Source organism: Camelus bactrianus, chromosome 8 (assembly GCF_048773025.1).
Source record: "Camelus bactrianus isolate YW-2024 breed Bactrian camel chromosome 8, ASM4877302v1, whole genome shotgun sequence".
In the NCBI taxonomy this organism is placed as follows: Eukaryota; Metazoa; Chordata; class Mammalia; order Artiodactyla; family Camelidae; genus Camelus; species Camelus bactrianus.
In genome coordinates, this window is record NC_133546.1 from 46,471,763 (window position 1) to 46,487,734 (window position 15,972).

Below are 15,972 nucleotides of genomic sequence, written 5' to 3' on the forward strand. Positions count from 1 at the left end.
ATTTGACTTTTTATGTAGTAATTGACATGTGCCAGGGCAATGATGAATTGGAATCTACCCCAAATCCAAGCATAATGAGTACATTTTGCTTATATCCTTATCAACTATTCTTACTCGGTAAGAGCACTAGATTCTTTTAGCTAAACTGATAACAGAGTAGAAGTACATTGACCTCAACTAATTTCAAAATGCTTTTTATTTCTGCATCTGTTAAGTGCTTTTTATGGTTTTAAAAATGGTCTCTTTTGAAGGTAAAATTGACAAATCTTGAAATTAAAAAGGCAAATATGTGAAGGAGCCAAACTGTAATCAAGTACTTGGGAGGTGAAGACTGGAAGCTTGCTTTCATTAAATTCAGAAAAACTTTTATACTCTTTTCTGTAAATACTTTTTTAAAAAATGGAATCAGAGTAGCCACATTTGGAACACTTTCTGTTATCAGTCAATATTTTTAGATAGTTAGAACCTGGTCCTCAGCCTAAAGTGGGCTTGATTTTGGAAAGTAAGTCTTTTCACAACTGCCTCGATGCACAGAAACCTTTTTAAAAATAGACAGTCCCTTAAGTCTTTTGTTCGCATGGTCACACACTGATGCTTAGATGTTCTGATATCTAATATGGCCACAGTAGTCTTGATAACCAAAGTCATTTACTTCCCATCTTTAGAAACCTACACTGGAACAACCATATCCAGCAGATCTCAAGCTACTGTGTGTGTGAATGAACATTCCCTTTTCGTTTCATACCTGAATGCTGTACATCTATTTTGGATTGTATATTGTGTTTGTGTATTTATGCTTTGATTCATAGTAACTTCTCATGTTATGGAATTGATTTGCATTAAACACAAACTGTAAATAAAATGGCTGAATGAGCAATCCATTGAATTTTTAAGTTTTTCCGATGCAAGGAATACTTGGTGGGTTATCATGGTTGTATGAGTCTATTTAAACCATTAGGGATATACCTCAGTATTTTCCTATTAAATGGAACATTACAGTTAAGCTGTTTTGCATTGCCAACTAGCAGTGTGTCTTAGCTAAAGAATTCATCTGAAAGTTGATATCTTTAAGCCTTTAAGTGGGCATCCCTTCTTACTCAGCAACTGCTGAATACCAGCGATATGTCAGGATACTGAAGATTAGATCAAATACTGAACTTGCTAGGCAAGGTCTTTTATTATAGTTGAGAAACAAGTATATGTATAATGACAAATAGGCAGTATACCGTCAAGTAGTGCTGTGAGGAAAACAGGCCAGAGTGGCAATCATGGGCCGTGGTTGAGTGATTGATGATCTTGTACATTTGTGCCAGGTTATGGAGAATCTGGAGGAAAATTCCTGCTGGAGGGAACAACACATGCTAAATACTGTAGTCTATTTAATCACTGGCACTGTTTTCCTATCTGAACAGAGGGCCACAAGTCACTTTGGTTTCCTAAATTATCATTTCCATCTGCTCCTTTCATACTCCTGAATTCTTTTCTTGGACTCTTTTGAGTGTAATCCTGGACTCCTTAGCTCTAGCCAGAGAAAGTCTGGGATTTGGGAATAAGAGGATGTTGCATCCCCATGTGGAATTTCTTCATCAAGGAAATCAGTTCTGTTTTTAAAGCCTTAAGCTGATGCAATTAAGCCCACCCAGTTAGGAAAATCTATTTATAATCAACTGCTTGCAGACAGTATTTACGAAATGCTTTATAGCGACACCTAGACTAGTATTTGGTTGATAACTTGGGATTAGCCAAGTTGACGCATGAACTCATCGTTACCTAGTTCATCTCTTGTCAGCTTGGCACCCACAGTCATTTCTGAATCATATTTAATCTCCAAATTAAAGAAAATAACAAGGTCATACTTCTAACATGATAAAACTACCCTTCATACAACCCAAAACACCATCCCTTTCCCTAGAAGAGGATGCAAACTGTATCGTGTTCACTCTTGATATCACACAAAGTAAATACTGTGATATAAAGTTAACCATCTTTAGTGCATATGTTAGATAAGAGAATAAGAGAGGAGAGAAAATAAATATATACTTTATATATGTACAAACATAAGGAAGAAATATAACTACAGTCCTAATTTCAGCAACTGATCATATGGCTATAGGTGATATTTATAGCTACTTTCTTCCATCATCCAGTCCGTGTTTCCTTTGCCCTCAGCAAGCACTTCAGCTGGCCTGGGTTGTGGGGAGCAGGGGGATGGTGAAAGAAACCTTTTGCCTGAATTTGGTTATGGTTTTCTACTGACTTTGATCATAGGACACAGTAGTACTAAGAGAGATACTCTATCAGATCTCCTGTATTCCAGACATCTTTAACCTCCACTGTATGGAAGCAACCCAGTTTTTCCCTTGGTAGTCAGGATCAATCACACCAGCACTCAGTTCAGTAACTCCCTGCTTTGTTGACTAAGAGGCTTGAGATGCTCAAGGTGGTTGGGTAGCAGTTGCCCAACTTCCATTTCAATGAAACTTGCTGTGGCTCTTGGTAGAAGCATTCTACCTTTTGAAACTAAGATCTCTAGACCAGCAGAACATAAGGTCTCAGGGATAGGAAGTAAAATTTTTGGTAGTGGATCACTTACCAGGGGTAATAGTGAATGGTGCCACTCCCATTTTTACCCTAAAATTCCTAGAACTGAATTCTAGGTATGGGAGAAACAGCATCGTATTTGGAGCATTTATAGCCTCCTGGAGTTTAGCACTCTAGCCCTGTGAGATATTGCCACTTAGCTAGAGCTGTAACTTGAATTTTCAAAAACCACTGTTCAGGGTAATGCGGGATAAATGAATTCCATGAGCATGCGTGCATTGTCACATGTCATTGGTTGAGTTCCTTGATCAGAAGCAATGTTGTGTGGATCACCATGATGGTTGATAAGGTATTCTGTAAGTCCATGGATGGTAGTTTTGGTATAAGCATTACATGCAGGGAAGGCAAATCTATATTTAGAATACATGTCTATTCCAATGAGAATAAAATGCTGCCGCCTCTATGATGGAAGTGGCCCATATAATCAACATTCCTCCTGGCTGTTCACCGGAGCCATATAGGGAGCTCAGTGCTGGTTTCTGTTGCAGCAGATTAGACACTCAGCAGTGGCTGTAACTAGATCGGCCTTAATACGAGCTGATGTTACTGGGGCCATGCTTAATCTCCATCCCTGCCACCATGGTCACTTTGTTCATGAGCCCTTTGGGTGATGACAGAATGTCCAGGGAAAGAAGCTAACTGGTATCCAAAGAACAGTCCATCTTATCCACTTGATTATTAAAATCCTCCTCTGCTGAGGTTACCTTTATTGAGCATTCACATGGAACACAAGTATCTTCATATTCTTTTCCCATTCAGAGAGGTCTATCTATATACATCTTTCTCAGCCTGCCTTGTCACTAGTTTTCCAGTCATGTTCTTTCTGTGTCCATCCTGTCAAACTGTTGGCCACAGACCATGAGTTGGTGTAGACTTACACCTCTGGCCATTTTTCCTTCCAAGCAAAATGAACAGCCAGCTTCATTGCTTGTAATTCTGCCCACTGGGAGTATTTCCCTTTACCATTGTTCTTCAGGGATGTCCCAGAAGGGAGGTGGAGAGCTGTAGCTGTCTGCTTCGGGATGTTGCAGCACCTTCTGTATCTTGCAGCACCTTCTGCAAACTGGGTCCAAGTTTTCTCTTCCTCAGTCAACTGGTCATAGGGAACTCCCCGTGGAGACATAGGTTCAGGCTGGGAGAGAGAAGGTAAGCTAGCAGGAATATGCACCATTGGCATTTGGGCTACTTCCTCCTGTAAGTTACTCTATGTATCTTTAGGGCCTGCTCAAGCCCAATATCATACATGCCACTTTCATTTGACAATGGAGTGCTGCTATGCACACCCAACTTTATGGGTTGGTGGTTAGAACACACCCAGGTCATGATGGGAAGCTCACTTTGCATAGTGATCCATGTTTAAGCATTTAGTCTTCACTAAAGTCCAGTAGCAAGTCAAACCATGTTTCTCAAGGAAGAGTTGCTGCCTGTAGAGGATGGCAGGGCTGTGCTCTGAGATCTTAAAACTGACCATCAACACCAACCCTTGGTCTAATATAAATTTATAGAAAAGCAACCAAAAGCTTGGGCATATCTTTTAAAAAGCAATCATCAATGCTTATGGAGTAAGAAAAAAAACTACTTTTTCAACTGTTCTTTGAAAATGGTTTTAAACAAATATGAGCTGTTTCATTTCTTGGGAAAAAGCTCCAAATTCTACTCTGGGGTTATACTTAAAATATTCATACTTAAATATTATCATTATGTTATTTATGGCTAAATTGTGTAATGAGTAGCCATTGTATTGGGTGTCTGTTGAACTAAGTTTACCCTTAGTAGATAAAAGCAATTTAGAGAAAAGCAGATAACTGAAGCACTATGCCACAAGGTTAAGGTGAGAAAAATCTATTTAGAAGTAAACATATTCTAAACACACACACCCAATGCCACTGTCCTTAAAATAGAACTCAAATATTTAGGTTGCTGAAAAGTATGTGTTTTTCATTTCTCATAGACCTTATCTGGGATTAGCTTCATTATTTTTGGATTCTTTTCTTCGTATAAAGAGAGCTTTTTTTTTTTTTCTTTCTAATTTTGGTAAGATAGCACTTTTTGACACAACACAATCACCATTATGATTTGCTTCTCAGTTTCTCTTCAAATTACGTCTAAATTTAGAATCAAATGCATATCTAAGAAACTTTAGGAAGTCTGGTACATTGCTGGTACTTCATAAACATGGGCCAGCATTCTTTTTTTTTTTTTTTTTTAATGAATGTATGAACATTGCACTGACCTATCTGTGAGTTCTTTGCAGGCAGGAACTGTGCCGTATTTCATTTCTGGATTCCTGATATGTGACTGAGAATGGGTGCTCAGTTAATACTGCAACAGACAGCAGCAATACCTTAGCACAGAGTAAGTGGGGGAGGAGAGGGCAGACCTTTGATACTATATTAGGTCTTAGGGGGAAGAACAAGAAGGTAGTTAGGACTATTTCTTAACAGGCTGGTCTTTTGTGGCTGCTCAGTTTTCATCAGATAAGCAACCTGCTTATCTCCAATGATGGTTCTCAACTCTGCATATCAGAATTACTTGTGAAGCTTTTTAGAAAGTTGATGTCTGCCCCCTTTGCCTACCTAGAAGATTCTGATTTAATAGGTCCAACTGGACATCAGTCATCAGTAGTTTTTAAAAGGTCTCCAGGTGATTCTAATGTGCAGCCATATTGAGAAGCACAAGTGAGAGCTGGTTTGGGCAGCTCAGTTTCTTAGACTATCCGGCTGGCAGAGGCTGGAGAGTCAGATGTGGTCCCCGTCATTGGCTTCAGATCTGTGACTAACAGAGTGCTTGCATCAGGGCTGTACTTGGAGACAGGTAAGGTCACTTTCCTCTAGTCCATTGTTTGGATTTCTACCCAACTCAATAAGGACACATGGATTCACGGTAGAGTCCTCTGGGTCTAGTGTCTGGGCCAGCATCATAAGCAGATACAGTTGCCAGTCCTGGGTCTGAAAACCTGCTCCATGTTCCCTGTAAGCCTCTCTTGGCTTTAAGAGCATAGGATTTTGGGGAGATATTTTCCAGTTTAAAAATACTAAGATTCCATCCAATTAAAAAAAATTCCATGATTCAGAATTTTTTTTTTTCCTGTGAGCTTTTGTGAGCTTGCTCTCCCATCCATGAAAAATTTGGCTCAGTACTCCATGCTGAGCCTACAAAAATTAATGCAAATTCATTTGTTATTACTATGGGAGATACTGGGCATTCATCATACTCATTTGTTCTGTTATTTGGTTGTCATTTTGCATCCTACTGCATTTTCTGGAGACTTAGAATAGGGTTCTCTTAATGATAGATTAGCACAATCTAATTGGTAGTTGCTGTTCACCTTAGATGAGACTGCAACAACTTTGAGCTGTTTGATGGGGCTAGTGAAATACCACCAGTGACACAACCCTTGTTGAGACTTGGGTGTGAATGCAATGAGGAAACAGTGTTTCCCTTTGTAGCCTCATCATTAACACTGTGTTTATCAGTGTGTATTTGGTTTTGTATTTACTTATCACTTGCTTATTCATTTATTTATTCTATGTCTTACTCCAATTAAAATTTTTTTTGAGTCAGATTATAGAAATATGCATTATATACCAGGTTACAAATGGATGAGGAATTTGAGGGAGGGAATAAATAAGGGCAGAAAACCATGAATTCATGGCTAGGATTCAAGAATGCTTGTCATAGGGTCCTGAGTAGCTGTTATAGCCAGTGGAAGGAAGGGGCCATGATTAGAAACAGAAGCTAAATTAAATGAATTTAAAACACCTGAGTAAACCAGAAATGTCAAGGTCTGAGGAAAGATTTGAGTGTGTTCTTAGGAGGGGGGTTTCCAGGTGAATATGGTCAATGTCATTGGCATCATCCCTGCAATGAGAACAACAGCAAATTTCTTAAGTATATCTATTTCTTATCATTTTCATCCAGACAAGTGACATGGCAAAGCATAATTTAGCAGATATAATTTTATCAGCAGCCAAAATGGTGTTAACCAAATCTGCACCTCTAGGGAAAAAAATTGAACATTTAGAGGACTGTATGGTCAACGTCATCCATGAATATTATTTTTGTAATTGAGCTTTTTGATATGAATCGAGCAGAAAATAATGGCAAACACCATGTACGAATCATTACTCTAAATGCTTTTACATATATTTGCTCATTTAATACTTGACATAGTTCTGTGTGGTCAATGCTACAAGCATCATCGTCATCTTTTTATAGATGAGAAAACCCAAACATTCGGTAGCTTGCCCAAGGTCAGCCCGTAATAGACTATTTGAACCTGCATCGTGTGGTTTTTTGCTCTCAGCCACTGCACCATCATTGCCTCTCTGAGAGTTTGGGGTGATCTTCTCCGACAGGATCATGGAGTATGGCTTTTCAATTTGTGTTTAAGAAAAAATGTGTTAGAATACAAACTTGTGGTTGCCAAGGGGGAGGAGGGTGGGAAGGGATAGACTGGGAGTTCAAAATTTGTAGATACTAATAGGCATATGTAGAATAGATAAACAAGATTATACTGTATAGCACAGGGAAATACATACAAGATCTTGTGGTAGCTCACAGCGAAAAAAAATGTGACAATGAATATATATATGTTCATGTATAACTGAAAAATTGTGCTCTCCACTGGAATTTGACACAACATTGTTAAATGACTATAACTCAATAAAAAAAAAAGTTTAAAAGAAAAGAAAAAAATAAGTTAAGCATGAGCATGTTCAGTGAAAAACTAAGTATTCAATTTCTACTTATTAAAAAAGGTGGTGATGAGTATAAAACTTCACAAAATATTTGTCCAATATCTGCCATGAGTTTGATAATAGTATAGCATGGAAAATGGAAGACAAACATTTGTGGAAGAGGCATTAACACCTACTTAAGAGTTACCGGTTATTTTGAAGGAGATTATGCCCCAAGACTACATTTAAAATGTGGATCCACAAAAGATGTATTTACATCTTGCTTTGTGAGAAAGTCTATATTTTATCAAATAAATACTTCTTCTAAATTAAAAAAGAAAAAGAAGAACAAATGTGTAAGTTTTTACACTTATCCGTACAGTAAAGCTGACACCGTCATGAAAATAAAGGAGTGCATGCAGGGCTGAAGAGCTGCCACGGCATGTCCATACTGGGGTGTCAAACAAATTAGTGATGCAGGTCAAAGAGGTCTATGGCTTTCCAGCAGGATGTGAAGGGATCTAACAAGGGCACCTGGGGGTGCGGGGAGGTTGGTGATGGAGAGAACTGAGCAGACTGAGCCTCATAGCACTTTCCTCTCCCCGCTCCCATTCCGCCTCGCCCCCACCCAAGTAGAGCACTGCCATGGTGATCTGTTTCTCATTTGGGGTTTACATGTAAATGTTAATTAAGCAAAAACTTCCAAGGCAAAACAAGTTGGAAATTAGTGTTCTCTGCCATCACAACCACAATAAATTTTTTTAATGCTCAAATTTGTTGTTTCTTTCTACTAGGTGAGCAATCGACGTTCGTTGCTCAAATTATGAAAAAAAGTTTCAAAGAAGTACAAGACACCTATAATCCCAGCAATGACTACAATTTGTATTTTAATGCAAATTCTTCCAGTCTTCCCCTGCCATGCATTTATACAGATGTTTGTACATGCAAACATATATATTTCAACAAAATTTTTTATAACCTGCCTCTTTTCATTTAATTCTCTATCACATGATCATTTCTGCAATATGATTTTAAAATAATTTCATAGTGTTATATTCTTCATATGTACTGTCTTTAATCAGTTTCCTGTTATTGGATATTTAGATTGTATCTGATGTTCTCCCAATTATAAATAAATTATATTTTAAAAAACATCTTCTTAATTTTTATTTTAGTTTTTGGGGGGAGGTAATTAGGTTTACCCACTTATTTATTTTTAGAGGAGGTACTGGAGATTGAACCCAGGACCTTGTGTATGCGCTGCACTCTACCACTTGAGATATACTATCCCCTTTATAAACATCTTTGTATCTACTTCTTTATTTTTTTATTCTTTAAAAAAATTATTTTTTTAGCAGGGGGAGGTAATTAGGTTTATTTATTTATTTATTTTTAGAGGAGATATTGGGGATAGAAACCAGGATCTCATGCATGCTAAGTGTGTGCTCTACCACTTGAATTATACCCATCCCTCTGTAACTAGTTTTTTGCTTCAATCTCTATTTCCTTTTTTGGGAGGGTGGGAATAAAATCATTTTATTGAGGGGCTTCAGGGGAGGGTCAAAGTGCTGGGAGGACAATGAGATTCCATATCCTCACCCAGCTGGGGTCTCCCCAGCTTCACAGTCATTGGAAAGCTGTATTTCCTTTTAATGAAATCTTAGGAGTAGGATTTCTTGGCAGACATTGTGATGTGCCACCTAGATCTCCCTTTAGGACACAGTGACTCATTTCCCCACTTCCGAGGGTGCTGACTGCTAACTACTCACAACTGATTCCCTTCCCAGTACCTCCCTTGGCTGAAGGAAGTTACCTCACCTGAGGTTATGCACCTTCTCAGGACCAGCTCACTGTCAGTGCTTGTGGATGTAAAAGTCCTAAGGCCCAGCCTCCTTGCCTCAATCCCAGTCAGCTCTGGAGGGCCAGCCAGCCCAGCTCCCACTCCCATGGAACCAGGTGAGGCTTTCATTCCCAAAGTATCACAAAGTACCCCCCTGCTCCTTCTGCCCAGTCCTGCTTCCCTGGCCCCCTCACAGGTGTCGAATCTCAGGGCATTCCCCTCCAGAGCCTCTCACACACAGATCTCTCAGCATCTGCCTCCCTGGGAACCTGACCTAAGACAAAATGTCACATACATTTTAATATAGTTTTAAATAGTTTAAAAACAACAGGAGTGTATGCTTGTTAATATTTCAAGTCGGTAGGCCTAGCTGAAGAATTGCATGAAGGCCAGAGTGGTTGTAGCAGAAAGAGGGAGCAGGAGAGGCGTGTCCCATGAAGGTGCAGAGTTTTGCAAGGGCCAGACCGTAAAGGACTTTGCAAACTGTTGTTTTAGGGGCGTGGCAGGAAGCAGATGACACATCCAGTTGTGTAATTTGAGGGCAGTCTAATGAAGAGATTGCTTACAAGGGTGTGGGCAGGGTTTAGTAAAGGCCAGGAGAAGGAGCATTATCCCTGCTGGTGCTAGCAGGGAGCCCTTAAGGACCAAAACAGATGCAGTTACTGGAATCCAGTTAGTCACTGTGTGGAGAAGGATGCCTGACAGGAGCTGTGGCTTTTCAGTGGAGGGACACAGCCGCACTGAGGTGACCTGGCAGAGAGGAATGTCGGGGAAAGGTACCTCATCTTTACCCTCCCGCCACCCTCCAGACTTCCTAGTATTGCCTCCCATTTGCCAAACCCTCCTGGCAGCCAGAGAGCACGATCCATACAGGTCAGCCTCCAGGGACACAGCAGACAGGGTGAAGCCAAGGGAAGACTGGACCAGGAGGGGCAAACCAAAAACCTCCAGCACAGCCATGGACTTTATCTCAAGAGCAATGGTGCTAGAGGCTGAATGGTGTTCCCCTCAAGTTCATATGTTGAAATTCAAACCCCAGTAGCCCAGAATGTGACTGTATTTGGGGACAGGGCCTTTAAAGATGTAATTCAGGTAAAACGAAGTCATATGAGGAGGTGTCCTAATTCAATACGACCGGGGTCCTTAGAAGAAGAGGTTAGGACACAGATATCCACAGAAGAAAGACCAAACGAGGACAGAGAAAGTAGCCATCTGCAAGCCAAGGAGAGAGGCCGCAGAAGAAACTAGCCCTGCCGACACGTTGCTTTTGGACTTCCAGCCTCTAGAACTGTGAGAAAGTTAATTTCAGACAGCCATGCAGTCTGCGGTATTTTGTTATAACATCCCTGGCAAACTAACAAATGGAAAGTCATTTAAGGCTGGGGGTGGGGTGATATGATCAGGTCTTCATTTTGGAAAGATGGCCTGGTTTTAGCTGAGAACTGATTGGAAGGTGGCCAGAGGAGATGCCGAGACACCATATAGGAGGCTATTTTATAATCTAGGTGAGAGACACGTAAATAGATTCCACTCCTAGCAGTGGAGAAGGAGAGAAGTGGATGGATTTCAGAGATAGTTAAAAAATAAAGTCAACACAACTTGATAATAGATTGGATAACCTGGGTGAGGGAGGAGACATAAAGAATATTTATTTGTCAGATTTTGATTGAATACCTACTCTGTGCCAGCCACATTCTCTTCTAGATCCTCAGGGGTACAGGTTATATCCTAAGTTTGCAGGGTGTGCAAGGGAATGGCTAGTGACCTCTGAAATGGGAGACGCTTGAAGATTTTGTTTTCAACTGTTCTCTTACTGATGGATATTTAAATGGTTTTCAAATGTATTTATATATGTGTATATAACACACACATATTTAGTGCATGGCTAACAATGTCACATTAAGCATTCTTCTTTAAATTGAGGTATAGTTGATATACAACATTATGTTGGTTTCAGGTGTACAACATAATGATTCCATATTTGTATACACTGTGAAATGCTCACCCCAGTGAGCCTAGTTAACATTTGTCACCACACATAGTTAATACAATTTTTTTCTTGTGATGAGAACTCAAGATTTACTCTCTTAGCAACTGTGAAATATGCAAGACAGTATTATTAATTATAGTGACCATGCTGTACATTACATCCCCATGACTTATTTATTCTATTACTGAAAGTTTGTACTTTTTGCCTCCCTTCACCCATTTTGCCCACCCGTTCTGACCTCCTGCCTCTGGCAACCACCAGTCTCTTCTCTGTATCTATGAGCCTGCTTTTTTTTTTTTTTTTAAGGATTCCAAATAAAAGTGAGATTACATGCTGTTTGTCTTTCTCTGTCTGACTTATTGCACTTAGTATAATATGCTCCAGGTCCATCCATGTTGTCACAAATGGTAAGATTTCATTCTTTTTTATGGAGGAAGAATATTCCATTGTATATATCCCTCACATTTTCTTTAACTATTCTTTAACTATCCCTTGATGGACACTTAGGTTGTTTCCATATCTTGGCAATTATAAATAATTTTACAATGAACATTGGGGCGCACATATCCTTTAGGGTTAGTATTTTTGTTTTATTCAAATAAATGCCTAGCAGTAAAATTGCTGGATCATGTATTAGCTTTATTTTTAATTTTTTGAGGAACCTCCTTACTGTTTTCCACAGTTACTATACCAATTTACATTCTCATCAACAATGTACAATAGCTCCCTTTTCTCTACATCCTCACCAATACTTTTTATTTCTTGTCTCTTTCGTAACAGCCATTCTAACACGCATAAGGTGATATCTCTGAATTTGCATTTCTCTGACAATTAGTGATGTTGAGCATCTTTTCACATGGCTGTTGGCCACCTATATGTCTCCTTTAGAAAAATGTCTATTCAGATACTCAGCCCATTTTTAAATTGGATTGTTTTTTGTTATTAAGTTGTATGAGTTCTTTATACATTTTGGATATTAACCCCTTACTGTAGTATGGTTTGCAAATGTTTTCTTCCATTCAGTAGGTTACCTTTCCATTTTGTTGATGATTTCATTTGCTGTGCAGAAGTTTTTTAGTGTGAAGTAGTCCACTTGTTTATTTTTGCTTATGTTGCCTTTGCTTTTGGTGTCAAATCCAAAAAATCATTGCCAAGACCTATGTCAAGAAACTTACTGCCTACATTCTCTTCTAAGAGTTTTATGGTTTCAGGTTCAGCATTCTTATTCATGTATTTTGTACCCATATTCAATTCCCTAAGAGTGACATTATTAGGTCAAAGTGTATGTGTACTGAAAATTTTAGTAGGTTCTGCCAATTTGACAGCCAAAGAAGTTGTAACAATTTATACTTTCCTTAACAGCCTATAAGAGTACTTGCACTGGAATTATCAATTAAAAAAAAAGTTAGTGTGCACATTTTTTTTAAGGCTTTTGATAATACATTGCTCTACTATCTGCCAGAAAGGTCATATAAATTTTCGTTCCCACCAGCATGCAATAATTTTATCTTGAAAGTTTTGTGAAGCAGAAGTTACTCATCACTCATCTAGCCATTAATATTTTGATCTATAGAAATACATAAATAAATACATATATTTTTATATACTCACACACACATACAGACATATACATGATTGTCTAAATACACGTATATAAACATGTATAATATATATTCCTATATATTCGCTCTCTATAGAATACATTCTGTGTATCTATATATGTTCTGTGTCTATATCTCTGTCATCTATCTATATATCTAACATACAGAATAAGCAATAGAATCATAATCAATAGAATGCCAGCATTAAGTAATTTAGCTTACAGTATACTTCCAAAGATTATTTCAAATGTCCCTAAGTAACTAGGTATTCCTGAACATGAACTGTTCTGTATCTTGTCTATTAACATCTACAAAATACGGAGTTTTGGGTTTTAGAATGTTTGATCTTCACCCATATTCTCTGCCACTTGTACTTTCTGCCAATCAAACTAAGCCATTAGCATGTAAGTTAACCTTATCTTTCTGTTGTCTCTGAGAGAAAAATGTGATGGTTAATTTTCTGTTTGGCCATAAGATTCAGTCTCTGCTTTTCTGCCCTGCTCTGTGTCCTGCCATGCTACCTGTAGGGACTGTATCCTCCGATGACCTTGACCACTGGCCACTGGTTGGGTCACTTAACAAGAGGCACTGGCGGGAGATGGGAGAGTGGGAGGAGAGAATTGATGTGTTTACTTCCTCAGCCACTGGGCTTCAGTCTGGTTGGCGGCCACCTCTCTCGGTATGCACAGTCCAGGCGGGTGGACCTCACTGCCACCGTGCGCTTCTCTCCTACTCCAGTAAGGCCGTGGAGCCTAAGGGAGGTCAGGGCTCCTGATTGTTGCTGGACTGTGTGCTTCACTTTCCATTGTGGTTTCCATAACCCTGCCAACATTATGCAAGTAACTCCTTCATTCAGTTTGCTTCAGTTAAACCCTTTTGGTGTGCCATCTGTTTTCAGGGGCCTGCCTGTTACAGGGAATGTGCATTTGGCTCATCCTGAAGATCAAAGTTTAAAGATAAAAGTTAGGGTGCCCTCTGGGATATCCTGGTTTACCCTCTCACAATACCATATCTGGTCCCTCTTGTGATCTGTAGGATGTCTCCAATGATCCTGAGTGGAGGCAATGTTTAGGGACAGGCTTGCATTGAGCCTCGTATCCTGTACTGAGCCAATGTGACTTAGATGGCTGGTTCCTGCCCAGAGTTAGACTAGGAGTGTGACCAAGTACCTCAGGGAACTCCTGGCAGATTTCTCCCCAGTATGGTATACACAAAACCACGGTCAACAGTGGAACAGCCTGATCTAAAACTCCTTGGCTCCTCGTATAGAATGTGGACCTGAGAAGCAGGCTTTCCACTTATCATGGAGGAGTTTTAACTTAATGAGCTTAAAAGCTTAATTGCTTTTAAGGTAATCTGATTTATTATTATTCAGAAAGGTTTTCACAAATAATTAGCATCAATTTATACCTTGACCTCTTAAAGTAACTTTCAAAAAAAAATCCTTTTCAAATTATTAAGAGAAATTGTCAAGGATTTTAAGTTGGATTCTTAAGTGATTACTTTTGTGTGAAAGTTTTTTTTTTAATTGAGGTATAGTCAGTTTACAATATTATGTCTATTTCTGGTGTACAGCACAATGCTTCAGTCATACATGAACATACATATATTCATTTTCATATTCTTTTTCACTGTAAGCTACTACAAGATATTGAATATATTTCCCTGTGCTATACAGTATAAACTTTTTTTTAATCTATTTTATATATACCAGTCTGTATCTGCAAATCTCGAACTCCCAGTTTATCCTTTCCCACCCTCCTCCCCCTGGCAACCACAAGTCTGTATTCTATGTCTGTGAGTCTGTCTCTGTTTTATATATAAGTTCATTTGTCTCTTTTTTATAGATTCCACATATGAGTGATATCATATGGTATTTTTCTTTCTCTTTCTGGCTTACTTCACCTAGAATGACATTCACCAGGGCCATCCATATTGCTGCAAATGGCTTTTTTTTAAATCATTTTTTATGGCTGAGTAGTATTCCATTGTGTAAATATGCCACAACTTCTTTACCCAGTCATCTGTCGATGGACATTTAGGTTGTTTCCATGTCTTGGCTATTGTAAACAGTGCGGCTGTGAACATTGGGGTGCAGGTGTCTTTTTGAATTAAGGTTCCCTCTGGATATATGCCCAGGAGTAGGACTGCTGGGTCATATGGTAAGTCTATTTTTAATCTTTGAGGAATCTCCATACTGTTTTCCACAATGGCTGCAACAAACTGCATTCCTACCAACAGTGTTGGAGGGTTCCCTTTCTCCACACCCTCTCCAGCATTTGTCATTTGTGGACTTTTGAATAATGGCCATTCTGACTGGTGTGAGGTGATATCTTGTAGTTTTGATTTGCATTTCTCTGATAAGTAAGTGATATTTAGCATTTTTTTCATGTGCCTATTGGTCATTTGTATGTCTTCATTGGAGAATTGCTTGTGTAGGTCTTCTGCCCATTTTTGGATTGGGTTGTTTGTTTTTTTTTTCTTATTAAGTCATATGAGCTGTTTATATATTCTGGAAATCAAGCCCTTGTCAGTCTCATCTTTTGCAAATATTTTCTCCCATTCCATAGGTTGTCATTTTGTTTTGCTGATGGTTTTCTTTGCTGTGCAAAAGCTTATAAGTTAAAATTAGGTTTATTTTTGCTTTTATTTCTATTGCTTGGGTAGACTGCTCTAGAAGAACATTGCTGATATGTTTGTGAGATAATGTTTTGCCTATGTTTTCTTCTAGGAGATTTATTGTGTCTTGTCTTATGTTTAAGTCTTTAAGCCATTTTGAGTTTATTTTTGTGTGTGGTGTGAGGGAGTGTTCTAACTTCATTGATTTACAAACAGCTGTCCAGTTTTCCCAACACCATTTGCTGAAGAGATTGGTTTTGGCGTCAGGGTGATAGTGGCTTCACAGAATGAGTTTGGGAGTACTCCCTTCTTTTCAGTCTTCTGGAAGAGTTTGAGAAGGACCAATATGAGTTCTTCTTTGTATGTTTGGTAGAATTCCCCAGTGAAGCCATCCTGTCCTGGACTTTTATTTGTAGGGAGGTTTTCTATTGCTAATTCTATTTCATTTCTAGTGATTGGTTTGTTCAAGTGGTCAGTTTCTTCTTGATTCAGTCTTGGTGGACTGTATGTTTTCAGAAACTTGTCCATTTCTTCTAGGTTATCTGTTTCGTTTCCATATAGTTGTTCATAGTAGTCTCATATGATATTTTGTATTTCTGTGGAATTGGTTGCAATTTCTCCATTTTTCTTTCTTATTTTGTT